This window comes from Dermacentor andersoni, chromosome 5 (assembly GCF_023375885.2).
Source record: "Dermacentor andersoni chromosome 5, qqDerAnde1_hic_scaffold, whole genome shotgun sequence".
NCBI classification, from domain to species: Eukaryota; Metazoa; Arthropoda; class Arachnida; order Ixodida; family Ixodidae; genus Dermacentor; species Dermacentor andersoni.
The window spans coordinates 106630140-106648742 of record NC_092818.1 but is presented as its reverse complement, the minus strand read 5'-3'; positions in this window follow the sequence as shown (position 1 = coordinate 106648742).

Below are 18603 nucleotides of genomic sequence, written 5' to 3'. Positions count from 1 at the left end.
CGCAATGATCCAAATACAAAGAAGTAAATTGAAGTCCGTGAGGTTGCTGTGATATACATAGTTGAACTGACATTTCGGCACGGAATTAAAGAAAGAAAAGGATCGTTGGCTTTCGTTTTCTTTTCTGGTATTTAACCTCTCGATGCGAAAAGAACTCAAATTAGGGCATCGGAAAACAATCTTTCAGTCTGAACTGTATATGTAGGTATGTTTAGTACGTGTTCCTTTAAAGCAGAAGAGCCGAAGTAAGGATGGGCAAGTTTCATTTTCTCGACTACAGAGCTCGTCTCTAGCTAAGTGCTCTTACACGGATATCGTTTGTACTCGATAAATGTTTGGCTCATTAAAGTTATACTCATGTGGCATTATGAATTAGGTTTTCTCGATGCTACATAAGAATAGGAAGAAAAAGAGTGAGCGGTTTGGTGCCTTTTTAACACGAAATGTATGTATAATATTTCGACCCGCAAAGTGATACTACTGTGCAGATGACAATAACAACAAAGCGCCAGCTAGCTCAGTGAAGAAACACCCCAGTTTAAGGCGCGGTGGTCAGGATAGACACAAAACAAGAAGCAAGACTGACGGAAGTATGACGGACCTTCAGTTAAGAAGATTATTTCAGTTTCATTTAGTTTTACTAAATGAAAGGCCAATTTCGGATGCGGACCACGTGTACTTTATAAAAATGAGGATGCCACTCACTTTTCAAGTATATTCACGAACTCATTGTTGACATTTCTAAAATTTCTGGATATTTTTTTTAAAGATTTCGTAGGCTCTTTCGGAAAAGAATAACGATAGCTAATGACTTATGTTGGTTTAAAATCTGTTATCGGTCATTTCTCAACACGCTCCACAGCTCTCGCATTCACACTTTATCGACGTAAGTCAATTAAAGGTTAGTTATCTAAACCTACTTAAATAATTACTTACGTGAAATAAAAAAATAAGACCATATCCGGAACAACATCCACGAACAATGAACAACGTCCATAAGATAGAGTGATTGCCGTTCGTGTAAGACCCTCCATCATTCTAATGCGATCAGCATTCTTAAGGCACTTCCCGTACTTTCTGGGGTCCATGCCATCCGTCCGTTCGGTCACGGGTTCATCCATAGTCTAATGAGAAGTGCATCGGCCTGTTGGGCTGAGCGAACAGGGCTCGAAACCAAGCGGCGGAACGACTTGGGTCACTGGGTTTGTGGCACTGGGTATGTGCAGCTATTCAATGACCCTCATGGATGCAAACTTCGTAAGTGGCAACAATTGGCGACTGTGGATGTTCCGAACTTGAATGAACATATCCAACGTCAATTTGGGTCGCGGGGTAAGAACAATAGGGTATGCGCTGCTTTTCAAAGAACTTCTTCGACTACTTTCTTCGTCTGGTTGAGTCACTCGGTATGTGCCGGTCTCAAATGAACCTCTTTGACGCCAGCAAGCTTATATTTTTGGGCCCTTGCCGCTGGCATGTGTCGTTCTTCACTGCCACAAAAATGTGGCAGAACCAACCTCACGATGACTGTCGATGTTAATGCGTCAGCATTGACTTAATATAGCGACACAGCGTATTGTCGCCGACTAAACAAGTCATGGAAGGCGCGTACAGCCGCGGAACTCCTCATTAACTCTTCCCCAGAAACGCTCGGCGCCACCCAGCGCCACCGTAGAGAAGCCTGGTGTGGCATCCGAGATGTAGGGCGCACCGGCGCGCACGAACGCTCAGGAACGCGTCATGCGGCAACCAAGCTCCTCTCCCGCGCTTCTTTCTGTAAAGGCTGCGCCATCTTGTAGCGCTGCCGAGAAGTACGCGGGTGGCCTCCGAGACTAGAAGCGTGGCGCGCCGGTGCCTGCGAACGTTCAGAATTCTTCTCTCACTTGCCGCACACTCAGTGGCGCATACTTTGTGACCCAAGTGGGTGAGACGTTCAATGAAGTGTGGCACATACCCATTTGCATTTATGGTGGAGTTGGTGAAAGTGTTGGAATTAAGGCCATTAATTAACGGCACGTGCCCAGTGAATTGGTGGCATAGCCTGCTGATGCTTCATGTTGCTGGCTTTGAGGAACCTTCAGGACGTGGGTTCGATTCCGCCCAGCATGGCACACATTTAAGGGATCTTTTTCGTTATTGTAGTACGACACATTGCCAGTGACACATACCTAGTCACCCAAGTTGGAGTCAAAGACGTTTATTGAAGAGCGGCACGAACCAACTGGCCCATACTCAGTCACCTAGGATGGCATCGAAGAGGTTCAATGAAGACCAGCACAGACCGCGTTGCTGATACCCAGTGCTCCAAGTCGGCGTGAACGAGTTTCTTCGAACAGCTGTGCCTACTCAGTCCCACATCTATATAGTGATTTATGACGTCGTAAAACAGCTTCATTGAAGGGAGGTACGTATGCCGCAATGGAACTCGCTCACTGAAAACAGTTGATCCGATTGTTGCTTTCGAACCCTGCTACTTCAGTACAGCAGCTCGATGCACTAACCATTCGACCACGGACTACCCAGGTAGGCGGGAAAACGCTTAGATACAAACGTACGAACATTCATACAAGCAAGCATACACAGCCCGCGGAAAGTGCATGAAGTATCCTAAATATTCTAACGCATTAATAAGCATGTAATCAACATTATTATTGAAAGCAAACTTCTAAAGTATGGCGAAATAACAAATCTGCTACGTAATCAAGCGTATATTACAGAAGAGCGTTAGCCAATGCCATCGCTTCTTATATATCGCGACACCGCGTTGCAGGTTGCCTCGATGCTCGTCTCAGTGCACCCCCGTATTTCAAGCCTACACACACCGATGTCTCCATTCAAGATGAAGTCCCTGCCGAAGGTGAACCTGGGCCACTAGTGCAGCTGGTAGTGCAGAAATTGCCACCTACAGAGCTGGTGATGGGCATCGAATTCTCTCAGCCACTATACGATGTGAAGGTTACTGCAGTTTCACTGAACGACATTGCAGTAGAGTAATTTGGCACCGTCATTGACTCGGAGCTGTTCATTCAATGAGCTTTGGAATTTGACGACGGAGACTGAATCAAACCACCACGGTGGGGCTGCGCATAAACGCAGGCAATGTTAACCTCATTCATCGCCATGGATACCGCGCCCAGGCAACGGCACCGGAGTTCAGCGTAGCCATTCGCAGCAAGGCTAAGCTTAGATACTTTGCAACTATATTGGTGATACAGATACAGGAATACGGAGGTTATAAGTATTTGAAATACCGTTACATGATACAAGCGGATAACTTTTACCCGATAAGATCCTTGCCATTTGTACTTCAGCTAAATGGATACATCAGTTAATTTCCAGTTGTAGCTCCGCTACGGAGCCCGCTGTAAGATTGCAGGTGGTGGAAATTTCTTATCTCCCGCCAACTGACCTTCTTTCTTTGAAGTTTGTTCTAATGACCAGTAACAATAAAAAAATGATGTTCCATCTAAATACCATATGACAATTCCTCAACAATCTATGGGGTTGGCCGGATGCTTAGCAGATCAACATAAATTCGCTGTGCAATCGGCGACTTTTTTTCATACCGCATATACCATCGCTAGGATGTGCTGTTTTGCGGTCTCTTGATAAAGCGGGTCAGTGCCTTATATTGCTACGTGTTCGCTTGAGTATTTTTGTAATTGACGCACATCAAGCTTCAGTGCGTAATGTGCATATTACACACTAAACAGGTCGAAAGTGTTTTATGGACACTAACGCTTTTTTAAAGACTATACCATCCCACTTAATATCTTTTGATGCGAAAGTGTCAAATGGCCCGTTTAACGCAAGAAACCGGAGAAACCGGGCACCTAAACTTGCACTGCCAGTGGCTGTGACGCCACGTCATGAGCTGCGCCTTGACAGAGCAGAGCGGGCGAAAGGGGACACCAGTTGCTGCGTTAGCGCCCCAGGTGTTGCGTGAGGGGAGAGGGCATCGCCACGTCGGTGGCATGCGGCATTGGCAATGCAGAATGGTACATGGTAAATGGTAAATGGCAGAATGGTACGACTATGGTAAATTATTCGCAGCGCAAAACTATAAGGTTGCTCAGTCCCGTTCAGCTAGACAGTAAAGCTTTTGCATTCATAGCTCATAAGAAGTGCATAGGCGTCCTCGAATATTTTCTATAGCTCAGTAAACGGGAGTAAATGTAGTTCAGGATATAAGGGTATCTAAAGACCCACACACACCAAAAGCTTAAAAGAACGAGGCTGATGATGTGGCACACCCGTTTTCAAAGGGCATGCTCAACTCATCCTAATCGTGACCGTCGTCATGACAACGACATAGCGGGTTTGCACCAATCTTCAGAGTTCCTTTAACTTTATGGGAATGTTGGAGTTTAAGGTGGAGCAGTATGCGTCGCTAATGTAGGTCTTTCAAAACGCGCATATTAATTCACTTGGTGTCCATCGTCCCACAAAAGCGTATATATCATCCATCAACAGATGATGTTTCATACAAGATAGCATGCCGACTATCATAAGCGGCTCTCAGCTTTTCGGTAGAGGCTTAAAGGAAACGTTGTCGCAAACGGGCGCGTGAGATATCGGAGATTACACGAATCCTACTCGTCTTTCCTATTCTCGTGAGGCGGCATCGCAAAATGAGAAAACGTTAGTAACTATCGAGAAACGTTGACTCACAGTGTAGAAAATGCACAGATATGGATGGCACTAGACTAAGAAGTAAAGATTACGGCAACAGATATGTCGACAGAAGATTAACAACGGATGTTGAACCTTGAATTCTAGGTAGAGAGACAGCACAATAAATATCGGGGCGATGGGCAGGAAACTAGCTATAGAACTATATTGAGCAGCAAGGAATGATATAAAAAGTTATATATATGTGTGATAAATCAAAGCACAGAGCCATTTACAGCACCATTGGATGAGCGTTACCATCTTTGAACATGGGACCAGGCTGCCTTTCAGCGCCTTCTGGCTTTCCCCTTTCCATTAGCGGACGGCGGGCCGAGTAAATGCAGAACAGCTCGCTTTTCGACGCTTTGAGGATTATTATTCCACAGGAATGCAGCGCTTTCAATTTAAATAGCAAACAAAACGTTATTAAACGTTATTACAGGTGATAATTCATACACGACTTTATTTTAGTCTGATGGCGCTGAGCAAATCCGCCAAGTCCGCTCTTGCACATCACCCAATAAAGCGAACACCACATACCGCGTACTCCTTCATCTTGTATTTCCTTGAAGAGCAGGTGAGTGTTACCACATCATTACTGTGTAACCTGTCGTGTCATTTACGTGCAAGCCATTTGTCTATTATATTACTGACAGTGCCATTAAAAATGTATCTATGTTATTTCCCCAAAATCTCGCAATAGTCAGTTCTTTGGAACATGCAAGAAACCGATAGTCCCCTGAGAAATACAAGCCATGAGAACAGCCGCAACTGCATATACATAAAAAGCTGTGGGCGTACTTTCGTTCTAATTAGGTCGTAATTACTTCGGGAGTTTCGTGTATTTCGAAAGTAATCAAAATTTGGTGTCCAACGTGCCTTGATGTTTAGCGCTTCAACAAAACTGCAGTAGAATAAGGATTTTTTTTTTTGCTTTACGTGCTCAGAATGAAAATTAGCAGTGAAGCAACACCTTTATAGTTCCTCTGCTTTCCAACAGAGTCAAGAAAATCTGTTTGCACGGCAGAGGTTCTCGGTTTATCACCCCGACTGCATGCTCATTCAGCTTCGATAACGCCCACGCACGATACCTTACTAGTCCTCTCCTCCTGTTAATAAAGCGGGGATTACCAGTCGCGGCACCGTCTTTGAGAAAGGCTGCAGTTCAGTGAGATCAAAAGTGCATGAAAGATAACTCAATATTTCTGAACACTGTCACGCTTGTAACTGTTCCTACCACGTTCATATCGTTGTTAAAGATCTGTTGTTCAAAGCTGAGTACCCTAATCTGTAGATGTCCTAATCTATGAAATATTATGTTTCGATCATCAGAAGACGACCAAGAAGTCAGAAAGACGAACGCCACAACCACTCAGATCAACAAGAACAATAAAAACGCTCCTGTCTTCTTTTTATGCTGTTTTTTTTCTTATAAGCACCATTGTCGGTACCGCTAATTGTGTCTCTTCTTCTCACATGTTCGGCTCTTTCGATAGAGAATCGTTCACAGGAGCCGTGAATGATTTCCTATTCTTAGTTGTTGTTTGCACGTAGATACTTTCTATATGTATTTTTTTCTTTTATTTGAAATCTTTCAGTTCGTTACCACTACATGTGGCCACTTCCTTCCCATGAGTTATCGATCACTCATCGAACCATTAGAGTGACCATTCCCAATGTTGCACAATCTAAGTGTATTTAGATGGCGGGCATCGTTTAATGATGATCGCTCGCTCAGCTTAGTACTAGTGTTAAGAACATGAAGATCGGTTGTTTTGTATATTGATATGACGCAAGTTCTAAGCTGAAGTTTAAAAAGATATATAGGAGCACTGGACCTTGATGTCCATTTTCGTTTTAGCTGAAGAATGCGCAGATATGCCACAAGACTAACCAGTAAATATTCACATGCGTTATCGATCACTCATCGAACCATTAGTGCAACCATCTCCAACTTTATTCAGTCTAAGTGTTTTTATATAGCGTGCTTCATTTAATAATGAACGCTCACTCAGCTTTGTCTTAGTGTTGAGGAAATCAAAATCGGTTGTTTCTTTTTTTACATTGATGACGCAAGCTCTCAGCTGAAGTTAAAAAAATATGTAGCAACACTAGACCTTGATGTCCGTTTTGATTATAGCTCAAAACGCGAAAGCTCGGATGAGAACAAAAGAAGGACGTTGCTTTACAAAGCACACAAATGTTTTTTGCTGAGTGTAAATTCCAATAAGACGTAGGCGTCGAGTTTGTCTGCACATGCGTGGAGGCAAGGAAATAGGAATTAGAATAGAAAGCATTGCGTTGCGGTTCGCGTGAGAAGGGAACGAGGCTCCATTGCCTCTGCGATCGAGTACAACGTGCCAGATCTCAGAGTTTCACTGTGAGTCAGAGCTAACTCCAAGGCAATGCTCCAGACGGCGCGACAAGTTCGTGGATATCATCCTGCGCGTGTGTGTACCTGGAGCGCAAAGGTCTGGAAGCAATATTTATTATAACGGTCAAAGATGGATATCGGTGTCGTGAGGCTTTTTTAGAACTACAGAAGATGCACTGCCTTCTTGCAGGGCCTTGTTTCGAAAACGCAATCATTTCCCGCCGCTGTAAAGTTATTAGACTGGAAGCTCCGGTGTCAGTGGCCTGAACATATACTTCGAGTGTTTGGTTTGGCGCATGTAGGTGGCTCGTTTCTCGAAGTGACTTTCTTGCCTTGTGGCACAGGAAATTACTTCCGGGGTAGCACTAACGCACTCTGGGCGTTAGCGTTCGACCAGACTGACGAGAAGGACGATGAATGTTTGACAAGGCTGGTGAAAGTATCTTGTGCGAAACCATATCTTCTTCCCCAAGCCCAGTATACTTTCGTGTTACTCGATTAGCCGGTATATCGGCCGATATTGGGGCCGAGAACTTACGGAGTCGCCATATGTCGGAAGCGCCTCACTTGCGTAGTATGAGGGATAACGCGGCGCGCTCCTCATAAGTTGGGCTGTCGGCGCTCAACGAGAACATCGCGCAGGAGGCCCTGTGCGCATCACTGTATATACTCTCCAAGCGAAGGATGTTTTTTACTGTCAAAATAATAATATTGGGCCAACAGAAAACACAGAATGTTTACCGAATACGTACAGTGAACGCCGATTGTGCGTATAGTCGCCGCGATGGAGTCGCCGCACCAGTTTCTTGCCTGAAAGGTAGGCAGTCGCTGACAGCAAACTGTGACATATGCTCGTATGGTGGGCTGGCAGTATAACCAAATGGAGCTTATGAGAGTCATGCCTCAAAGCAGTGATCGCACGGGTTCGCTGTGACCGACTGCGCGTCTGCATGCAAGTCCGCGCACAATGTTTCGCTTTCGCTGCGAGCGCGTTTTTGCACCGTGCCGTGAGCTTTAGGTCGCAGCATATGAGCATTTGACAGTACACAAGTAACCATTGCGACGTGGACACTATGGACACTAATGTGATTTTACCGTTCCCTTTCCATTCCACTGAACTTGCCAGCATCTAGCACCAACAAGTTCATAGACCAAAGCCTCATGACATTAGCCGGGCAGCGCGCGCGGGCGAGTGTCTCAGTGCGCGCTTTCTGCTACTCACCGAACATTGTAGCCCCGACGCCGTATCAGAAATCTTTCTCGCGGAAGTGCCTGTTGCACACCAGAGTTGCAGCCAATGGCTGCTTGCTGGTTCCAAATTTCGCGATCCATCCAAGCTTCACGAAGCTTCTTCTCCTGCGGGTACGTGTGAAGGCTGACACTGGGCTCTATTTCGGACGACTTCAAAGGCAGCCACTACCTAGTATAGGAATTTCAAGTGTTGTCAAGCATACACCCGAAGCGGCAAAAACCTCCCCACTTAATTAGAACTGCAACGCAGGTGGGACTTCAAGATTTCGTTTTCAGCTCGCTTCGGTGCTTCCAAAGCAGCTGACGCGGCCGTTGTGCCCACGGGGTCCCTCATACCACGTCACGCCGACGGTGGCATCAGATTTTTAAGTGATGGAGCTCGCCCCTAATATATGTGGGTATATATAGCAGCGCCGACCTATATAAGCGCCGCATGGGGAGCAAGAAAGTAGTGCAGTGAGATTGCTCTTATTTCATGTATCAAGCAGTAAATCAGCACTGAAAACCTTTAAGTATATTGTCGGCTCATCGGTGTTATAAACCCAGACGCTTCTTAATGAAATAGCTCATCATTTTCGACAGCTTATTGGGTTTCTTATATCATATTTCACTTATCTGCGTTTTTGGCCACTGGGAATGCGCCACTGGTTATGTGTGTGCCTGGGTCACACGAGCGATATAGAAGCGGTAATTGTATTTAAATATGTGCTACACTTACTTTTGCATACATCTCTACCCATTCTTCCCTCGATAAACATTAAACGTCATCTTCATCTTCATTATACCTCTTTGTTGGCATCTCACAGTGTGCATCTACACGAACTTAACAATTGATGACTATAAGTAAGTCATGAATCCATCAGTTAATCAATTCATCAATAAACAGTTCAAGACACTACAAGTTGCATAGTGTACAATTAAATGCAATTGTAGATATCGCATCGAGTTTTAGAGCATTTAATTTACCCCTCTACAAAAGCTTCACATAACACGGATTTCAACATGTGTGTCGTATCTGCATAAACGTTTTTCCTGAAAGACATTGTGGAAGTACGATGACACAAGTGGAGCATTGAGTGGAGCATTGATGGCACGACTAGAGCACTCTTGCAGTAGCCTAACCATTCCTCATTTTCGGGCTGCATTGGTTTACTCACTGCGCATGTTTTAATGTCTGACTTACTCTATACGTGGCACATTTGTATAAATAGATTGCTTTTCAGAGATTTTGCTTTGTTCTAGCTGATATGGCACAAAAGGACCCCTTTTCTGCTTCCTTACAGAAATTCTGGCACGGACAAAGGACGCTATTAGGGCAATTTATATATTAATAATTCATGAAGTAATGCAAATCAATAAGGTTATCTTACAAAACACTAAAATACGGTATAGAAACGTACCATGTTTAGTGCAAGCGTGCAGTGAAGCTATGAAAGATGGCTGCATTTAAGTGAGAGCATTCCGCGTCAGCAATTATGATGACTTGTTCGCCATGAAAGGGCCCATGAAAAGGTTGCCGCTGAAGTTGCACACTACTTGTCAACAACAAAGTGAAGGGAGGCACAGGACTCCAGCTTGTTGATCAACATAAAAAGTGTTGTTAGAAGTTTATTTATCAAAAATTGGTCAGTGTATTTCGAGTTTTTCATGCAATACTCATGTCTGAAGCTGCTGGTGAGAAGACGTGGACCTATTTAGTTTAAGCGACGCGCTGTCCACCAGTTCAAAACTCATTTTCTCGATGCCAGTATCTTCAGTCGCTAAGCAAAACAGAGCAAACATTCCTTGTGCCAATAATCACTTCACCTATTCACTAAGTGCCATTTAATTTCCTTTTTGCGCTTGTCAGTAGCGGCATCTGAGTGTGAGTCTGCAGTGTGACATTAACGTAATTTTGTTGACATAAAGTCTACGGCTGTGCGCACAATTTTTTATCATGCCAAAAATGATGGATTTTACCCTCACTGACGTAATGTAGTTATGCGAGGACGTCTCTATCCCAATTAGTAGACAAGATAAATTTTACACATGAAATAAGTAGTACCGGCTCTCGGCCAGTATCATCAGTGCAGTGTCAGTTGTATATCATAAAAACAATTACTTTTTCAGAAAAATGCACGCCCAAGGCAATTGCATATAGGCTGGCAAGGCTGATCACACTGGAAAGCTGCCCGCAAGATTGCTGCGTGACTGGCCACTAGAGGCACTTTGCGTGTATTCGCAGGCTTCTTTCACGCTCGAAAAAACACTTTTATGCAGCACGTATTCAGAAACAGAAAGCTGTATGGGGAGTTTTTCATGTCGTTCTACAATTTTCTCATTGACGATATTAATCTAATTATATCTGAGAATACGACTAATTAGTAAGACTAATGATCTAATTAGGCGAAATGAAAACAATAATTTGAGTATCTCCAAGCGACGGCAAACAACATTACCTTGGTTCTGTCCAGCTACGTGGCATTCGCATATTTCTAAATTCTGCCTCAAGTTAGCTGGGACACCAGGCAAACGTACATGAAAAATTTTATAACCCCGGCATGACAATGCCATATACCAATTCTCGAGGATTTGGCAAGAAACAGTTCTAGAGACACATAGAGAGTCGTACATTCCCAATCGCCTAAGGATAGTATAAACCAAATATGACAAGTAAATTAAAGGAGCTGCTGTATATCATGCGTTATTTCGTTAAGAAGTATGTCTGGTTTAGTGACACCTACAAACACCCTACACCCTCCCCCAAACACACACATATTATATGTACAGACCGAACAGATTATGTCGTGACTTCCGTTTCATTTGGCAGAGAGGAAGTGCGTTCACAGGCACTACTAATTGTTTGGCTAACATTCAGTGGTAGATAAAATGCTTGCGAGGACAGACGCGACAGGCGAAATTGGGTGAAATGTGCGAAGTTTTTAAAAGCATGTCTACCCGCAAATTAACCGCTTTTTAAAACTTCGCAATGCTGCATGTGACATTGTGCATCATTTTGTTTTGGTCCATGCCTGCACTGTTCTCTGCTAAGAACGAGCCGTCTGTTCTGAATAGTGCCTCAGCTATTGTGAGGCCGTCTATATGTGGTATGGCGGTTACCAGCCGCCATTTTGGACGGCACTGACACCTGATAAAATTTGGTTCATTCTCTGACACATTTTTACACTATATGAATTCATTTCCATATATGAAGCTAGCATCCTGCTTCCTAAAGTAATGGAAAAGAACGAAGTAGCATGGGAGCAAACACCCCCTTTTTTTTCGTGCGGTATTTGGACGCCGGCGAGGGTAAGAAAATGGGGTGCTTATCGATGGCGGCGGCAACTGGAGGCAAAAGCAAAGACATCCCTTATATTGGCGTCAAAATCGATGGCTCGCAGGTCATTTGCGGCAGGAAGATCGCTCTTACTGAATGGGGAAAGCCTCTCACTTTACCTCGTGCTTTCATCTTAGGCTCATTCGCCATAGACGGGTCGATACGGCCGTTGTACGACAGGAAACGCGTTATCTTTGCAAAGGCTTGACGTGGGAGTGATTCCCATCCTCTCATCAGTCCCGCTTCCTCACCTCTGCTGCACTTCTCAGAGCTTCCGTGTAACACGTTTATGAAACACGTCTTGGAGCATGCCGCTTGAGATACACTGATTCATCTCTTATTTGTACATTTCTTACCCACGCTTAGAATTGCTGTGCCATATATTCTATATTAATGTAAGAACTGAGCTCATAGAGACTAAAAGTTCCTGGCGGCGTCCCAGAGCTCTTAGACGGACTTGCGAATTCCCGAAAGAATGCTCTTAATGCGATTTGATTATAGGTGAACTTCACCCATTATGGTGGTATCTAACACAAAAATATGGGCCGACCTCGAAGGCACTGCAGTATGCCAAAGACTGTGGAGTCAAAGGAAGCGTGTCAGAGCGCTATGGGTGTCAGGGGCAAAAATGTGAGAAACTGGTGAGTGATACAAGCGCTACACGTCTCAAGGAGCCGCTTTGGCACGAGAGAAGCATGCGTGTGATCGTGGCCTAATAGTTAGGCCTACGATCTCCTGAGGACTTCAGAGTGCAGCCGACTATAGGGTATTTTCCGTAGATCTTGCTATTTTAGGCAGTGTTCATGGAAACGGGGAAATTATTCAGATGTCAAGGGAAACTTCTGGCTATGACATCGAAACACTGAAACTGCTGATGTGTTGGCATTGTCAGACACTGTAAATTATTTTTCTCATTAGCATGTAAAGTATCACAGCAGCGCAGTGAACGCATCTTGTCCCGTAAACGACAGGGGGTGAATGCCCTGGTCCATTTGACCAAGTACTGTTACTACAATATTGCCGTTCGTACTGCTAGCTGGGTTGTCGATGTATGTGCACTGCCAATAAAATCTTCATCTGTAACAGGCTAAACACACATATGCCGGAACACCGAACAAAGCAGCAAGGGCAATTCTGGGCTTATGAGTGGACATACTTACCACGTGATATTTTTACATTCGGTAAGGAAGGTCTGGTGACCATTTTCCTTACAATTCGAATAAGGTTCCATGTTATCTTTTATCTATGTGCAAAACAATTTTGGACAACAGCACAGTATAATAATCGTGATGACGGCTCCTTTTGTTAATATATGGTTTCGAGCAGAAGACTGTGTTGTTACCCTAACAATTTCTACTATGGCATCATTCCAGCTTGAGTTCAGCGACTTCATTATTTTGTTATCTTAAGACGAGCTGAGAACAATTTTGAAATATAACATTCGCAGTCTATCTGCATAACATAAACGAACATTTATTTTACAAAAAATAATACTGGGAAAGTATCATTATGCGGAAATCTAAGGAAATCCAAGGAATATCTTTATCCGAGCTAGGGGAAAATTGGCTACGGAGGTTGGCAGCGCTGGGCCTTCATCTAATATTGCACTACTCACATATATTATTATATCACATAACAATGGTATTTTTAGAAAACTACAATATATCCTGCAGAAAAAGAGACCGCTTTTGAGCAATACGTTAGATATATGTTATTCGGCATCAAATCAAAACGCTGTGAAATTTGACAATAACTACTTTCTTTTGAAACAAAGTCCCAATTACTCCTCCGCGACGGTTCGCTCTGGAAAAATTTTCACACATCTCAAAATCTACATTAACCAGTAATCAAATGTAGCGCCTGCGGCCTAAAAATGCCATCCTACATGCAGCCGTCTTATTTTCAGCGTCTATCTCAAGTTTCCGTTTCAGGAAAAATACGTCATCACCCGACACGGCTCAACACAGGAGAGAACACATATCAAGTCGGGGTATACGTATAGCGAACTGTATTACTTCTGCAGATGTTGAAGTTCGCAGCTCTGCTCTCTAGGTGAATTAGGCAAAAAAACAACAAACGCTACCTAAATATCCCCACAGCCACAAACATCGTTTGTTGTTGTGGGATATTTATAGCGCATCATTCGTTCAAACAATCGGATTCGTTTCAGTGGGACCTTTCTGGCCATATCAGAGCAAATACTTGCTTTGGTTCTTGCGTTCATTTTTTCGTACTCGAACCGACGCGTTGTCGCCGAGTGCAAGCTAGCACTTTGCACCACGCATGCTTTCGCGCGAGGCCTTTGTGGTGTATGAAGGTGATGACGCTGTGTGCAATGGTGACACTATGTCCCCGTTTCTCAGCCGCAAAACATTTGCTTGTTTTATCGTCTATGCTCTAAAAATGTACTCTTCCGACATGAGTAGCATGCTTTTCAAAGCCATATATTGCAAGACCATCTTCAGTAACTTCACTGATCCCATCGCAGTTCAAAAACAACCGGAAATTTCCGTCTATCGCATTTTGGAAGGTCCTGTAGCCCTACGTTCTGCTGTCCGACGTCTGTGTAGTCTCGCGTCTGTATAGTCTGACGTCTGTATAGTGTGACGTCTTTATAGTCTGGCATCCTGTATTCTGAAGTCCTGTAGCTCTTGATCAACATTTAATTAAATTGATGACAGACAGCTCTTTAGGGCTTGGTAAATTTTTAGTGTAAAAGAACAAGAAAGTTAAAAGTAGGAAATAAAAAAGAAAAATTAGACAAATTTCTCCGGCAGACTTAGTATCTCACCACAGAGCCAGGTTGAACGCGGTCGTACTTGTACATTTGTACATGCGTACAGTAAAACATCTCTGTCAACGCTGGTGTTTACATTTTTAAGTTGATAGTCAAGGTGCGCTTTCACTCCGCCACCTGAACTGGCCCCTTTCTAGAGGAGCAAAAGTGTTTTTGCTATCGACAAGTACTTTGTGAAGTGCTAGAAAATTGATTTTGCTTTACGATATCTCTATCACTTTAAAATGGTTCATAAATAGACTACGGTGACTGGGGACGCTGTAAGGGTTGATGTTGCTAATTTCGAGAGCTGTCTGTGGCTCTTTACACTTTTGAGCGCACGTATAACTTGGGCGTCTAGTGCAAAATAGCTACCTAAACATTTGTGGATAAGTACTTATTTAGACAGCGTACCAGTTTCTCACGGTAGCGCCTATGCCAGCATACTGACGCCCGAGCGAGACAAATTTCTGCGCAGGTTTGTAGAACAACCCAAAACTTACCCCTTGGCAAAACCACATGCCATGTTTCTGGGAAATTAACTAATGTGTCAGCCTAACAATACGTGCAAGTCCCCAGGCCTGTGTGTCACATCTTACAAAATAAAAGAACATGGATGCCCAGCCCTTGCCGCAGCTGCGATGATTTCGATCAGCGGCCGATTATGAGGAGTCCGCTACAGCGATTGTTTGTCTCATGTCGCCAGGGCACAATTACGACAATACTGGCTTTTAATGCAAACTTTAATACCGGTATCGCTGCTATCAGCACCGCGGGATTCAGAGAACACACCTTTGAATACCACGTAGGAGAAAAGGGCAGAGTATACCACTGATGTGAAACTGACATAATTTTTAAGTGCCACTAATGAAAGCGCTTCTGCACCGACGTCAGAACTTATGTGGTTGCTATAGAAAGTGGCACATTTCTAACGCCTCGGCAGAAAGAATATGTCGTCGCAACAGATTGTTCCTGTTGCAACGTCAGAATCGTTGCTACAACAGAATGATATCGTTGCGACTTCAGAACTCTTGTTGTCGTGGCAGAATGTTTCTACTGTGAGTTCATAACTCTTGGTCATCGCGAATGAAGGTTTCTGTTGCGAGGTCAGAATTCCTCTCGTAACGTCAAAAATGTACCTCTCAACTATAGAAATGTCAGGGACTTTTGTCGCTGTAGTTGCAAGATCGCTATAGTGGCGAAATAAATGTCTCGGTAACATAGTCTGGATCATAAAATAAAATTGTCGTAACATTTTTTCCGCTTTTACACTATAGCGGCGCTTTGAAACGGGGGCGGCATGGGGAGGCTGCAAATACGCACAACTAGCGAAAACTCACCTAGGTCTGAACCAAGGATTCCTTCGGTATCGATTGTAGTTCTCGCCTTATATTAAGGGCATAAGAAGACGATTGCAAGAGAACTGCAGAGACTGGCGAATACATGTCGCTATGGAGCGACGTGTCTAGGCCCTAATTTTCGCCCACTGAAATTGGCCATTGGGACCTTTGTTTAACAGACAAATAATTACGTCGTATCACTTTAACAGCAAGTCCTATATCAACAGTCAAGGAATATGAAGTATTGGGTGTATATATAATCTAATGAAAGAGCTACGCAAATGGTGAACGTATACGGGGTTCCAGCATGTACGGACGCAAGCACAAGTAAGGAGAAACGGACAGGACAATGCTGGAACCCGTACTTGCTGGAACCCCCTATACGTTCACCATGCACAACTGGCCCAGCAAACCACCCTACTAAAGCTACGCAAATATTCACCGGGATAAGTTTAGTGAAGGGGAATCGGAATGCAGCGGTAATGAAACGTAGAACACTTTGGGGATAAAATAAATATGGGCTTGTGCAATAAATTTGAAAAACAGTAATGGTACAAGCGCTAAAATTCATAAATGATATTGTGTGCCTAAAGGAAGCTATATTGTCGGTATTGGAAGTTAACCAAACGTCGGTGGGCCTATTGGCATTGCGGGCCCACGGCGAAACTACAAATGAGGCAGTAGTCTACAGCTAGGACATAGGTTGGATTTTTGTGAACTCAGAGCAGTGCGGAGAAATATTGGTTTATAAGAAAGACTCAGGAATATCAATGAAAAGAAATGGGTGGCCAAAGTGCACAATCTGTCCCTGACACACGTGGATAGCCGAGTCAATGTTTCGCCCAAAAGACATACCAATAATTGCCACTACAGACAATTCGACATGTTACGAGCGTGGGTAAACATGAACAGATATCACTCGATGTCCCCGGACACTCGTTGTCAGAACACTGGCGTAATGAAGAGCGGCAGCAGCGGCGAGTGAAACGCCTCCTGCTCTCTTTAGCCTCAATGCGTCTCCGAAACTTGAGATTACGCGGCCTCCTACAGTAAGCGCGAGGCGCGAGCACGCACGAGGCAACAAGTGATCTCGGTTCTTGTAGCCTTGGTATCCGCCGCAGATTTCCTCTGAGACGCCGCCGCGCAGGGGGCGGCAATGGTCGGGCCAGCCATTTTACCTGCCTCACTTCCTCCCCTTTTGCGCACACACTGGGCCAGTGGGAAGACGGTGCCCATCGAGCAAACATCCTTGCCGGCTCACGCTCTCGTGCTTCCCCTCGCACATACTGCATACGGTGCCGTGGGGCACGATATGATCTTATCGCCCCACGTATTGCCCTTAGACTTTATACGGAACGTCACGGCGACGGCGAGGACAAACATTTACCCGGAGTGTGCTTATATTTGCCATCGCAATAGAAAGTATTGCAACAAAGTACAGATAGGGAAATCTAAGGCGTAAAAAAGTACCCTCAGTCATCAAAAAGAAAGTAAGAGAAACAGAGGCGATAAATCGAATGCAACTAATTGAAAGATAAACGACCACACGGATCTACAAATACGGTGACAAAGGAATCGTGGAGGACAAATCTGCGCTATAACACAGTGCAGTGTTATATCAGGCCAGTGCCTTGCTAATTGAGAGCCGTGCTGGCTGCCCGAGGACAAAAAAATAACAAAGAAAATATTCGCAAAGAGAGGCAGGTGCCTGCTGCAGCAGAAGTAAGGAGATGACCCAGCACAATGCAATGGAATGCCATTATTATTATAATAATAATTATTATTAATGTTATTATTATTATTGTTATTATGATTATTATTAAAAATAACTATGATATGCAATCCGAACCCATAGTCCGCAGCGAGTTCATTGAGACATTTTTCAGCTTGTTTTGGTGTCAATGAGTTATGTGCAAAATGTGCATAAGTTTGAAACTGCGGCGATTGCTGAACTACGACATTGTGCGCCGGGGAAAAACAGATGTCGTAGTGCCGCCGCCGCCGCCGCCGCCGCCGCCGCCGCCCCCAAAGTATATGAAACTCGAATGTTTTTTTAACTTGATTAAGAACTGCGCAAGGGCGCTGAAAATTCCGTCTAGCTTACGAACCTATGAAACTCCCATTTGTATAACGAGCCCTGCGGACACATCTATTGCGATGAAACATGGCGTATCATAGATGGTGCTGCCTTTTACGGTGTATCGGATCTCTGTTTTCTACAACTCTCCCCCTATGCACTCGGTAGTTGCGTAGAGTTAGGATTTAACTGCAGGTGGACGCCTACACTTCAACACACGTTATGGCAATGAATTCAACTGGAGTAGCACCATATTGCACATGGTCTCTTCGCGAATCTGTTGTATTCGTTATTTCACAGAATCTTCAAGGTGGCAGAAACGTTTGTGCCTTTACTGCACCAAAAAGTCACCGTGTCCGTAATTCTACGGTCCGCTACGTATGACACTATCTTCATGCAGTGGCACTGAAGCCACGTAAGATGTAGTAGTAAGGAAGCCAGGCTGATGGAGAAGGCTAGCGGGAAGGGCCTCTGCATGCTGCGGCGCTGAGGTCAACACTAACAGGGGACGCAGTTTAATAAGCGTCCTCGTCATTTTCTTCCAACTTATCCAACTCAAGCGCTCCTGTCAAGGCGATAGTTGTAAGGTGGCTATGCCTCAGCTCAAGAGCCACAATATGCAGGGCTTGAGGAAGGCCATGTGGTCCCTTCGCAGCGGCTCATACCATTACTGCGAATACAGAAGTGCGTTGCGATACTCCGAGGGTACCGACGTCATTGAGTCAAACACGAGGCTGGGCTTTGTTCACAGGCTACGTCGCGCGAAAATGTGGCTTGATGGGGTGTTATTGCAGAAGA